Here is a 12,446-nt window from a genome sequence, read left to right as displayed (position 1 = left end):
AGTTTGATAAAGAAATAGAGAAAGGGTTTCAGAGTCGCAGCCGTGTTAGTCTGTATCCGCAAAAAGAACAGGAGTACTTGTGGTACCTTAGAGACTAACAAATTTATTAGAGCATAAGCTTTTGTGGGCTACAGCCCACTTCATCAGATGCATAGAATGGAACATATAGTAAGGATATATATATATATATATATATATAAGTACATAAAGAGAAGGTGGAAGTTGCCATACAAACTGTAAGAGGCTAATTAATTAAGATGAGCTATTATCAGCAGGAGGAAAAAAAAACTTTTGTCGTGATAATCAAGATGGCCCATTTAGACAGTTGACAAGAAGGTGTGAGGATACTTAACCTGGGGAAATATGTTGCGGTTCAAATACAAGACAGCACAAAGCTTTAAGCAAGCAAACAGGCTGGTCTGCCAACGGACTGGTCCTGTCAGCTTTTCCACCCTCTCTTTTATTCTTTCTCTTCCCCCGCGCATTACATTCTCCAACAGATAAAAGGAATACACTGGCTTTGTTTAACATTCTTATTTACCAATTTCTATCTACCGCATTTCTTGCTCTCGGGCCTTGAGCCCAGTCCTGGGAGGCTTCCCACGGTTCATGTCATCTGGGCGAGATTCCAAGGTTCATGCCCTTGAGAGGAGCTGTGTGTGCACTGCTCCTACACAACACTCCAGGTGTGCCCTGAATGTTGCCAAGTGCATGAACCTTGTATGAATCCTACAGAAATAGATTCAATATGTGTCATGACCCAGCCACTCCCAGTCTCTATTCAAACCCAGGTTAATGGTATCTAGTTTGCATATTAATTTAAGCTCAGCAGTTTCTCCTTGGAGTCTGTTTTTGAAGCTTTTCTGTTGCAAAATTTGTGAATCATCACAAATTAACTTAATTGTAGTAAAGACGCTGGCACTTAATGACACATAACATGAAATTTGGTGAAGCTTTATTGGGAAACCTTTCTTCTCGGCCACAAATCAGTCGAAAGGGTGATATTTTTGTTGTCATGTGAGGTTTAGAGTACAAAGTTGCTCCAGGAAATTCATCACAATTCCTCTGGGCTCTGTCCACCACTTTCTGGAAAAATAGTGACTGATTGATCTGTATCCTTGAAATTAGTCATTGAACCTAATACCTTGAAGAGCTAGCTGAGCGGAGTGTGAGGGAAGAAACTTTGCATGGCATTGCTAGGACTACTGTTTGTTTTAAACGTGATGCGTTATGAACATTTTCAATGTCATAATTCAGTTTTGAAGATTTACTCACAATATGCCATTCACGGCAGTGTGCCCGAAACTTACCTTGATTATTTGAAAATAAATGCCCTGAAATGATCTCGTGATGGATTCATTTGTGTTTTTAACCAGTCTGCTGGTGTCTGGGTGGTGTGGGCAGCTGAAGCTCTATGTTTTTCCTAGTTTTTAACACAGGGAAATGTTAATCTAAAAAAAGATAATTTTTCCCTAAAATTTCCTTCAGAAATATCTGTGTTCCTTTCCCTATTTCTCACTGAATTATGTATAATTACTGTGGTTTCTTATCCAACATTATTGTGTTATTACATGGGAAAATATGTTGGCAAAAAGGTTAATATACAACATGGTTTTTACTATCTGACAAGACATAAAAATGTGTTGTCACTCACAATTTACAGCCTGAAGTATCATGAAGAGATTTCAGGCAATGTTCATTTTAAAATTTCTAACTATGAATGGGTTCCCCCATCAGTTCCCGCAACACCAGGCTGGCAGCGCTCTGTGTGAATTAAGCAGCCTCCAGTCTGTCAAGAAACCTCCACCAAGTGTCTTTATTACCTTTTATGGTGCATCACAACATGGCAGCAGTTATGAGGAGCCCCCTTCCTGCTCCCTGGTTCAGCCTTTTATACTGCTGCTTTCTTCTCAGTGCTGACCTAGAGACATCATCAGGCTCCCTACCCGTGCAAGTGATCCCCTCTACCCTTCCAAACCCAAACTACTCAGTCCCTCCTCCTCTAACTGCACCTGGTGCCCGGGTGTTCTCAGTGACCAGGGTGCTGGCTTTCAAAGGGCTCAGTTTGTAGCTGTTAACAGCCCCCTGTCACAGGACCATGAGTGTGTAATTGACAATACAGTGAAAACAACACCAAATGTAAACTGTTTCCTCATGATTCAATTCAGAACCTAGATCTGCCAGTATCTGCTCTGGACAGCCATGTTAATATATAATTTCACGTCTTCTTCTCCACCTCATGTGCTGTCATAGTTCTAAGTGGAAATTCTTCTACCTATTTTGAAAAATCATCTGTAGCTGTCATTACATACTGGTATCGCTTCTGTGGTATTGGATATCGCCCGATTAAATCTGCTCTCAGCAATTCCCATGGTTTAACCACCTATGTGCAAGAACACAGGCTAGAGTAACCATTCCAATCTTTCCTATGACATTTTCATTATAATCCCATCTATAGTAAGCAAAGTAAATGTTCTAATGTGGTTTCTATAATAGCTGATGTGTCCACACAGTCAGAATCTAACTTTTGGTGTTTTTCAGAGGTAAATAAATACAGGCCAAACTTCTGCAACTGAGAACTTGCATAAATACGCTGTGCAGGGGCGGTGAGTTATATGGGCCCATGCCTGTGCTCCAGAAATATTCAGGCCCTGGGGGCCCAGCTCCACCCAATGTTCGGGGCCGTGTCTCCCCCACAGTCCCATCTGCTTCCCCCGCGCACCTCCCCAGAGCGTCCCTGCTGTGCCCCGGGCAGCTGGCGGCTGCCCTGCCGCTCCGGGCTGCGCTACCTCACCGGCCGCTGCCACTGCTGGCTACAAGAAAGGGGCCGGCGGCAGGCTGAGGTGGCTGCTGCGCCTGTGGAGGAGAGAGGGGAGGAGGTGCACATGTGATGGCGGCCCCCCGCCCGGCACCCACAGGGAGACAACTCCGACTCCGAGGGGGCTTCCTGGAGTCTACACCTGAGCAACTGGGGCTTGGGTGAGTGTCGGACTTGTGTCATCCTGCCCCCGCCGCCTGCAGTCAACTCTCCTGCCCCACGCTCAGCAAGGGGCAGCCCCATCCCCCACCCCTAGTGAGGCTAGGGTGAGGGGCAGCAGCAGGGGAGAAGGCGCACACGTGACGGGAGCCCCCCCCGGACCTGAGCAGCTGGGGCTTGGGTGAATGTTGTGACACCCTGCCCTCCCCTCCCCTCACAGTCACCACTCCTGCCCCAGGCGGGGCAAGGGGCAGCCCCATCCCCCACTGGACAACGACGATAAGTGTTCGCTGCCTCCTGAAGAACATCGCAAAAGAAGGGGCGACATTTTGTTTTAATTATAGAAAGTCTTTGCTTTTGAGGGCTATTGATCCAAGAGTGCTGGGTTGTTTCTATATTCAAAAGTGTATTAATTAAGTTGACATTCTTAGTTAAATAATTTTTTCTGTCGATACTGATATTGTGCAATAGAGGGAAACTGTTAAACGCTCACTGTTTCCAGTCCATTTTTACATTGTTTTAAAAAATATAGATCGGCTTACAAAGCTGGTGTGTGGCAGGGGTGGGAGTTGGACCCCTTCTGGGTACCACCAAAAATTATACAAACCTACCGTCCCTGACAGCAGGCTGCCTCCCGCCTGTTAGCCGATGGCCAGGGATGTTTGGTGAGGTGCCAGCTATGCCCGTTTATACCATCCGTGACTTTAACCGCTAGGACGCACTGTCCCTTCGCGGCGGGCAGCCCGGGCTAGGCTGACGGATGCCCCAAGGTCCTAACCACCTGTGACTTTAACTGCTAGAGCTCAGAGCTCCTTCGCAGCGGGCAGTCAACACTGACTGACAGGTGCCCCAATGGCAGCACTAAGAGCCTCTCCACACCCGTGACTTTAACTGCTAGAGCTCAGAGCTCCTTCGCAGCGGGCAGTCAGGATTGACTGACAGGTGCCCCAAGAGTTTGCCCCGTGGAGGCGGCACAACTCAACGCTAGGCTCTTAGTACTCTCACCTAATGGTCAGGCTTTATAGCCAAAACGGCTGAGGTTCTTTAATTGTGTTGGCTGCTTCACAGTAAACCAGAGAAACAAGTCAGGCTTATGCATAAATGGTTACCAAAATTTATTAAACTAGATTCTAATCATGTGGTTACAAAATTGCTAGTGCCTACTTATTTAAGTGTAGAGATGTTACACACACAAACAAGTTACAAAACTGAAGCTACAATCCCAAAGAAAGAAAACAAAGTATAGAGCTCTATTTCAAAATATGTGTACACTAAAGATAGGAGATCAGGTGTGGGTGCTTCTTACCCTCCTTGCATCTCTCAATTCCAGCGGTGCCAAGCCAGGATCGGTCACTCAATTCCGCAGAAAGACGAATAAGGGACAAGGCTTAGGGACCCTCTTAGCTGCAGAAGCCTTGGGAGGCTGTCACTTATCTGACCAGCAGATAGATAGTGAAAAGCACTCAAAAATCATGGTGCTGTAGGTCCCCTACTTATACCTCTGTACTCCTTTATTCTCTTTCTCCTTTCTATGCTAAATTGGGGCTGGTCTGTCGGGGTGACGCCAGCTCTCGCAAGAGTAGTTCACACTTGCAAGGGAGAAACAATAAGTTTCGACTACTGGACACTTCTTTTATCAGGGTAAATATTTTCCCACCTAGGATGTTGGTGTGTGTGCATCATGCTGTTTTAGTAGGGGCTAAGAGCCATGTCTGTCACAACGCCTCTGCCTGCTGTGAGCCCAATCGTTGTATACGTTCCCAGAGGCACATTGTCGCAGCACACCTGTGCTTCTCACAGCTTCAAAGGCTGTGCTGGAGTGCCCTGGTGTTTTGGCTCCCGTGTGTTTCCAGCAATGCTGGTCTGAGGGGGGGGGCTGGCTGTCTGGCTACATTCCACCCCCTGATGCACCACACTACATCCCAGATTGCAAGGTGGCGGTGATGCCAGCACCTCTTGCCCTCCTTGGGGAAATCTAGAAATACCCAACAACCAAATTAGAGGATGAGGGTTCGCGGAATTGGTTAGGATCCCTTTTTAGCTCTAGGTATCTGATTTGTGTGGAGGAAAGAGCAGTTTGAATCAAACGCTTCATAATACATAAAGTTACACAAAAAACTATTACAATAATTAAAATGGTTAAAACAGTATTTACAACCGAATGTAAAAACGGGGAGAGGGAAAATCCCAAATGTATCCCGTTACATATTCCACAGGCCGTCCCCAAACAGTGCCATGCCATTGTCCCACCCCCCCCGAGTCAATGTGAGGGTTGGTGGTGTACCATGCTGGTCCCCACTGAAAGATGTCGCTTTTGTTCCACCAATCATTTAGGCTGAGTGGTACAAATTCAATTCCCAGTCCATTGGTTGAATTTAGCAAGGTGCACATCCAGCAATTTGTAGCACCAGCAGCTGAAGCGATGGTTTGGATTGCTCCCCGAAGAGGATGTTCTGGTATTGCCAAGGTGACTGGAGCCAACAGAAGGATCATGAGGGCTTGCAGGAACATATCTCTGGTGGGTCGTGTTCTAGCTAAAAAACTTATTTTAAAACCAAAAGCAAAAATTACACCTGCTATTATAAGTAATGGCAAATATATCAACAGTCCATAGTAGTCTCTGGTGATCAAACAAGTCTGCTGCATGGTCCATTTTGCTGACAGGTTAGCTGGCAGGTTGCTCGGAACCATGGGACCATTCCTGCAATAAATCACATGGTCAGCCGGTCTTGGATGTGATCCAAGCCTCTGTAATGGTTATTAGCCTTTTATCAGCATTTAAGGCACTCCATACACCTTTCTCTTTATAGGCGTGCAAAACACAGGTAAAGGTTCCCAGGGCTGGGTGTTTAATCACAACAGTGTCTCCGGGAGCATACTTGGAACTGTGCAGTGGTGTTCTGGCAGGGGAGATAGCTTTCCCTGTAGGGAAGAATCCCCTGCTGATTGGACTTCCTGTAGGAGTCTGTCTGTTGCTTAATCTCTGCACCACTTCGTCCAGTCTGTCTCCCCATGTGCCATCAGTAGGCTTCAAGTGATTCTTTAGCAACCCATTCCAGCGCTCGACCATGCCATTAGATTGAGGTCGATATGGAAGGTGGAAGGTCCATTGGACTCCATGGTTAAGGGTCCATTCCCTTATAAGTTTATTCTTAAAATGCGAACCATTATCTGATTGGATTTCTTGAGGCATTGGGACAATTGCTGTTAAGCGGTTTAGTCCCATAATTGTGGACAACCCTGTTGCCAATCGGGTTGGATATGCAAAACCAATCCCTGAAACAATTTCTACCCCAGTTAAGATGTATTTCCACCTCTGCCTTGTAGTGGGCAGTGGTCCGACATAGTCGACCTGCCAGGTTGCCCATAGTGTTTTTCCATCTCTTAGCCTGGCAAACCTTTGTCCTTCTGCTATATGTTTTCTAGTCTCAGCACAAATAGCACAGGCTTGCACCAGGTCTCTAGCCTGTCTGTGGGTGATAGGCCACCCCCTGATATGTGCTTGCCGCACTAACTCATCACTTCCTGTGTGTCCTAAATTATCATGTAACCATGAATATAAGCGTTCCCATTCTACTTGTGTGGTAAAGAGCTGGGCAGCTGCATCAGCTAAATTGTTTAACTGTGCAGCTGGGGTATTATTCCTCTGATGAGCTGAGACATGTCCTATAGACAGGGGTTGTTGCAGGGCATGCTGATATAACCACTTCCAGTATTCCAGTCCCCATACTGGTTTACCTCCTATTTCCCAGTGGTTATTTTTCCAGTTAGTGATCCACTGAGTGGCACCTGCCCATACCGCATAGGAATCCGTATATACTGCGGTGGCTCCTGCTTCACAAGCCAGTTTAATTGCAGCCAATTCTGCAAGTTGTGCTGACCCATCAATTTCAGCAGTTAGGGGTGCTGCAGAGGTGTCTGCAGGCACTGCTGCAGCTTTTCCCTTCCATTTTCCTTTAACCAGCCTGGCACTGCCATCAGTGAACCATACTCCCTCAGGCTTAGAAGGATCAAATGGGGCAGCATCCTTAATAGGAGACTGCTGTGGAGGTAGGCGGTATTCATCAGGCATTCCTACTTTCCATAGGGATTCCTGAATCATAGTGGGGTTTTGTGCAGTGTCTGCACTACCTACCCTGTGGTGTATGTAAAGTGCCCATCTTTGGATAGTCATTTTTTTGTGCTACACCAGGTGGTAACTCTTTCCCTTCCAATATAGGTTTAATGATTGGAAGAGGAGTGTGAATTGTGATGTCCTTATCCTGAGTTAATTCCTCAGTTTCTCTCAAGGCTGTGTAAGCTGCCAGAAGCACCTTCTCATAAGGCGTGTAGTTAGCCTGTGACCCTTGCCATGACTTGGAACCAAACTGAATTGGTCGTCTGGGAGCAGTGTCACTTTCTTGCCAGACAGCATAAGACATTCCAGTGGCTCCCACAGTTAGGTACAAATGGAATGGGGCTTCAGGATGTATGGGACCCAGAGCCTGATAGGTGTGTATCTCCCCTATCAGTTGCCTGAGGGCTTCCTCATGGGCAGGAGCCCATTCCCAGGCAGCACTTTTCTTTAACAAATTGTACAATGGTCTGGCTATAATGGCAAAGCCAGGTACATGTTTTCTCCAAAACCCCAGGGTTCCCAAAATCTGTCTCAATTGATCTTTACTTTCAGGGGAGGGTGCCTGATTTAGGGGAGGGTGCCTGATCTTGCACAGTGTCATTAGGCACAGACCTCCTACCTCCCATCCATACAGTACCTAAGAATTTTATCTCTTGGGAGGGACCTTGGCATTTCTCAGCTGGTAACTCTAAATTAAGGGCTTCTAGTGCTCCTTTGATTTGATTCATAGCCTCCTGTACCTCTTCTGAGGTTTTCCCACCTATTAAGATGTCATCAATGTATTGCACAGTTTGTACATTGGCTGGCAGTATAAGGTCATCTAGGACCTTTGCCAGTGCCCCATGGCAAATAGTGGGTGAGTGTTTAAACCCTTGTGGCATTCGGGTAAAAGTGTATTGTACACCTCTCCAAGTAAAAGCAAATCTTTCCTGGTCAGCTGGTTGCAAAGGGACCATGAAGAACATGTCCTTTACATCTAATACTGCTAGCCAGGGTTTATCTATGTTGGTCCAGTGCATTACTCTGGGTTCATCTCGGTCTGCTGGGTAAATTCCTCTTGCCCATCGACAAGCCAGAGACCAAAGTGTTTTAGGGGTGTTCCCCTCTGAATGTTCCAGGAATATGCCTGCACCTAAGTTAAGGCGCTCAGTTTCTTGGGCTGTCAGGCGTATATATCCACCCCCAGGGTCCCAGAGGCGGACCAGCCACTCTATTATACCTTCCTCAGGCTTTTTAGCAAAATCTCCCTGGATTGTTTTTAACTCCATGGGAGTATATTGGCGGGTGGTAATTTTGGTAAAGTGTGTTGGAGCTTTATTCCCTTTTCCCTTTTTACCTCCCCTCTTTGTTTTTGAAGAGGTGGATGGATCATTGTCATCCCCTTCTTCATCCTGCTCTGCCCCACTCAAATTTCCCTCATGTTCTTCTGATTTGTGCTGTGTGATAGCTGGTCTTAATTTTACAGAGGGACCTTCCTCCTCAGAGGAGGGGGACTCATCTGCTGAATCCCAAATATCTCCATCCCATTCCTCAGGGTCTAGCCAGAGAGCAGTCTCAACTTTAGCCCGGTTGATTCTGCGTGTTTTAATCTCCAGCTTTTCCCTTCGTTCTATCCCTTCTTTCTCAATTAAGGGAAGTAATCTTTTCTGAAGATGTTCCATATCCCTATTCAGTGTTCTTACTCTGGTATCTAAATTCTGGCATTCCTTGCGCAGTGTGTCCCTTTCCTGTTGTAGCCTATTAAATTCTATTGCCAGACTATTATAATCCTTACAGGCAGCTTGCCAAATGTTAGTAAGCAGCCATATACAAGCACCTTTTCCTTTCCCTTTCTTCATCTTGCAGGCAGTTCTCCAGTTACAGAAATGCTGCCAGATCTCTGCTGGTTTTCCCCAATATTTCTCCAGCAGTTCTTTGCTCCACAGAGGATTTCCCCATCCCTCTTGGGTCAAACTTTTCTCTAGCTCAGGGAATTCTGTGGTGTTTATCATGACTGGTTTCATTGTGTTACTGTAGTGCAGCCTATATCACAATCCTGTTCGTGACGCCAAATCTGTTAGCCGATGGCCAGGGATGTTTGGTGAGGTGCCAGCTATGCCCGTTTATACCATCCGTGACTTTAACCGCTAGGACGCACTGTCCCTTCGCGGCGGGCAGCCCGGGCTAGGCTGACGGATGCCCCAAGGTCCTAACCACCCGTGACTTTAACTGCTAGAGCTCAGAGCTCCTTCGCAGCGGGCAGTCAACACTGACTGACAGGTGCCCCAATGGCAGCACTAAGAGCCTCTCCACACCCGTGACTTTAACTGCTAGAGCTCAGAGCTCCTTCGCAGCGGGCAGTCAGGATTGACTGACAGGTGCCCCAAGAGTTTGCCCCGTGGAGGCGGCACAACTCAACGCTAGGCTCTTAGTACTCTCACCTAATGGTCAGGCTTTATAGCCAAAACGGCTGAGGTTCTTTAATTGTGTTGGCTGCTTCACAGTAAACCAGAGAAACAAGTCAGGCTTATGCATAAATGGTTACCAAAATTTATTAAACTAGATTCTAATTATGTGGTTACAAAATTGCTAGTGCCTACTTATTTAAGTGTAGAGATGTTACACACACAAACAAGTTACAAAACTGAAGCTACAATCCCAAAGAAAGAAAACAAAGTATAGAGCTCTATTTCAAAATATGTGTACACTAAAGATAGGAGATCAGGTGTGGGTGCTTCTTACCCTCCTTGCATCTCTCGATTCCAGCGGTGCCAAGCCAGGATCGGTCACTCAATTCCGCGGAAAGACGAATAAGGGACAAGGCTTAGGGACCCTCTTAGCTGCAGAAGCCTTGGGAGGCTGTCACTTATCTGACCAGCAGATAGATAGTGAAAAGCACTCAAAAATCATGGTGCTGTAGGTCCCCTACTTATACCTCTGTACTCCTTTATTCTCTTTCTCCTTTCTATGCTAAATTGGGGCTGGTCTGTCGGGGTGACGCCAGCTCTCGCAAGAGTAGTTCACACTTGCAAGGGAGAAACAATAAGTTTCGACTACTGGACACTTCTTTTATCAGGGTAAATATTTTCCCACCTAGGATGTTGGTGTGTGTGCATCATGCTGTTTTAGTAGGGGCTAAGAGCCATGTCTGTCACAACGCCTCTGCCTGCTGTGAGCCCAATCGTTGTATACGTTCCCAGAGGCACATTGTCGCAGCACACCTGTGCTTCTCACAGCTTCAAAGGCTGTGCTGGAGTGCCCTGGTGTTTTGGCTCCCGTGTGTTTCCAGCAATGCTGGTCTGAGGGGGGGGGCTGGCTGTCTGGCTACACCGCCCAAGCTCAACTTCTGGGGACAACGGCCAAGTGAGCACCCCTGTTCCCTCTGGCATGCTCAGAGTGGGCTCCTGTGCCCAGGAGCTGAGCCTGGCTCCATTTGGATAAAGGACTCGAGTGGGGCCAGGTGGGATTGTTAAATGTGGGCTGCTGGAGGCAGGAGAGAAGCTTCTGAACTGGGACTACAGAGGGGTCAGAGGGCGCTGGGACTGACCCAGATGGACCATGCTGTACCTTTCCTTTGTCTGTGTTAACTAAGCACTGTCTGCACTGTGTTCCAGACATCTAATAAATCCGTCTGCTTTTATAGCATAAGTGGGGTGCATGGCTCCCTTTGGGGGTACAAGTCTGCCTCAGGTGTCCAACTTAGGTGGACTCACCAAAGGTGAGGTGCTGAAGGCTCTTAGGTTCGGACCCAGGAGGTGGAGAAGCCAAGTGGCTTGCCCAAAGACTGTGACCCTAAGAGGGCTGCTACACTAAAGGGGTCTTCCCAGGGATGGTTCCAGAGCTGTTCAAAAGCACCAGACTGTGACAGGCGAACAGCCACGTTCCTGGAAATGATGGTGCAAGGAAGGGACTGGGACAGGCCCAGCAGCTTTGCCCACAGTTACCTTAGTGCCGACCACTCCTCCCCCCTCCCCCCATACACAAGGCTTGTTAGCTTTCTTTGACAGGGTATCAGGTTGGTTTGACACAATTTGTTTTTGACAAATCCATGCTGACTGTCACTTATCACCTTATTATCTTCTAGATGTTTGCAAAATGATTGCTTAATTATTTGCTTTATTATCTTTCCTGGTACAGAAGTTACGCTGACTGGTCTGTAATTCCCTGGGTTGTCCTTATTTCCATTTTTATAGATGGGCACTATATTTCCCCTTTTTCAGTCTTCCGGAATCTCTCCCGTCTTCCATGATTTTTCAAAGATAATCGCTAATGGCTCAGATATCTGCTCAGTCAGCTCCTTGAGTGTTCTAGGATGCATTTCATCAGGTCCTGGTGACTTGAAGGCATCTCATTTGTCTAAGTAATTTTTAACTTGTTCTTTCCCTATTTTGTCTCTGATCCCACCTCATTTTCACTGGCATTCACTTTGTTAGATGTCCAGTCACCACCAACCTTCTTGGTGAAAACTTCTGCCATTTCCACATTTTCTGTTATTGTTTTTCCTCCTTCACTGAGTAACGGGCCTACCCTGTCCTTTGTCTTCCTCTTGCTTCTAATGTATTTGTAGAATGTTTTCTTGTTACCCTTTATGTCTCTAGCTAGTTTGCAGGGCCGTCCTTGGGAATTATGGGGCCCTACGCAGTATTAAATTGGTGCCCCTATACCCGGAGGATAGGGGGGAGGCAGCAAAGGATACTGAGTTGCCCAGCCCGTCTCATGGCAGCAGAGAGTCACAGTTCCCTGCAGAGACCCCCATACCCCCTCCCTCACGCAGAATGCGTGGCGCTGACGCATTCAGCTCTGTGAATACAGCCCCTGCCTAAGGAGACTGCAGTGCGCACTGGGTGTGCGGGAGACGACCTGCTGTTACGGGCAGTGGGTGAAGCTGCTGCTTGGGGAGGTTGGGCCCAGCCTGTACTCCACTCCTGCTCTGCCGCAGGCTCCGCCCTCTCCCCACTGTCTCCCTCTTCTCTTCCCTCCCCCTCCCTGATCACCCCCTTCCAGCCAAATCCCTGAACCCAAATGAAGCAAGTGACATTTGCAAAAAACACTCTTCTGCAATTTCTAAAGAAAATGGAGCATATTTTCCACTGCATGCCAGAATGTGAAGACTGGACATGCAGAAGGTACCTAACTAAAAGCACTGAACTTGGGAATAAAAAATGTCAGTCACGAATTTTTTGATATACCCTGAAGTTTGTCAGAGATTTGCAAAAACTTTGTAGTAAGGGCAAGTCAGTTGTGCTGCCGACTACAACGTGAAATACTAGATCGCACGCCCTGGTTCTCATGGGAGACTTCAAATCATCCTGATATCTGCTGGGAGAGCAATACAGCGGTGTATAGACAATCCAGGAAGTTTTTGGAAAGCAT

The 12,446-nt window shown here is 47.0% G+C and overlaps 1 pseudogene; it reads right to left on the bottom strand.

The window, feature by feature from the left end:
* The window catches only part of LOC141998040 (zinc finger protein RFP-like), a 338,200-nt pseudogene that overhangs the window by 91,470 nt on the left and 234,284 nt on the right, over positions 1–12,446 (bottom strand).

Source organism: Natator depressus, chromosome 14 (assembly GCF_965152275.1).
Source record: "Natator depressus isolate rNatDep1 chromosome 14, rNatDep2.hap1, whole genome shotgun sequence".
In the NCBI taxonomy this organism is placed as follows: domain Eukaryota; kingdom Metazoa; phylum Chordata; order Testudines; family Cheloniidae; genus Natator; species Natator depressus.
Note: the sequence above shows the minus strand (reverse complement) of the source record. Positions and strands in the feature narration are given on the sequence as shown.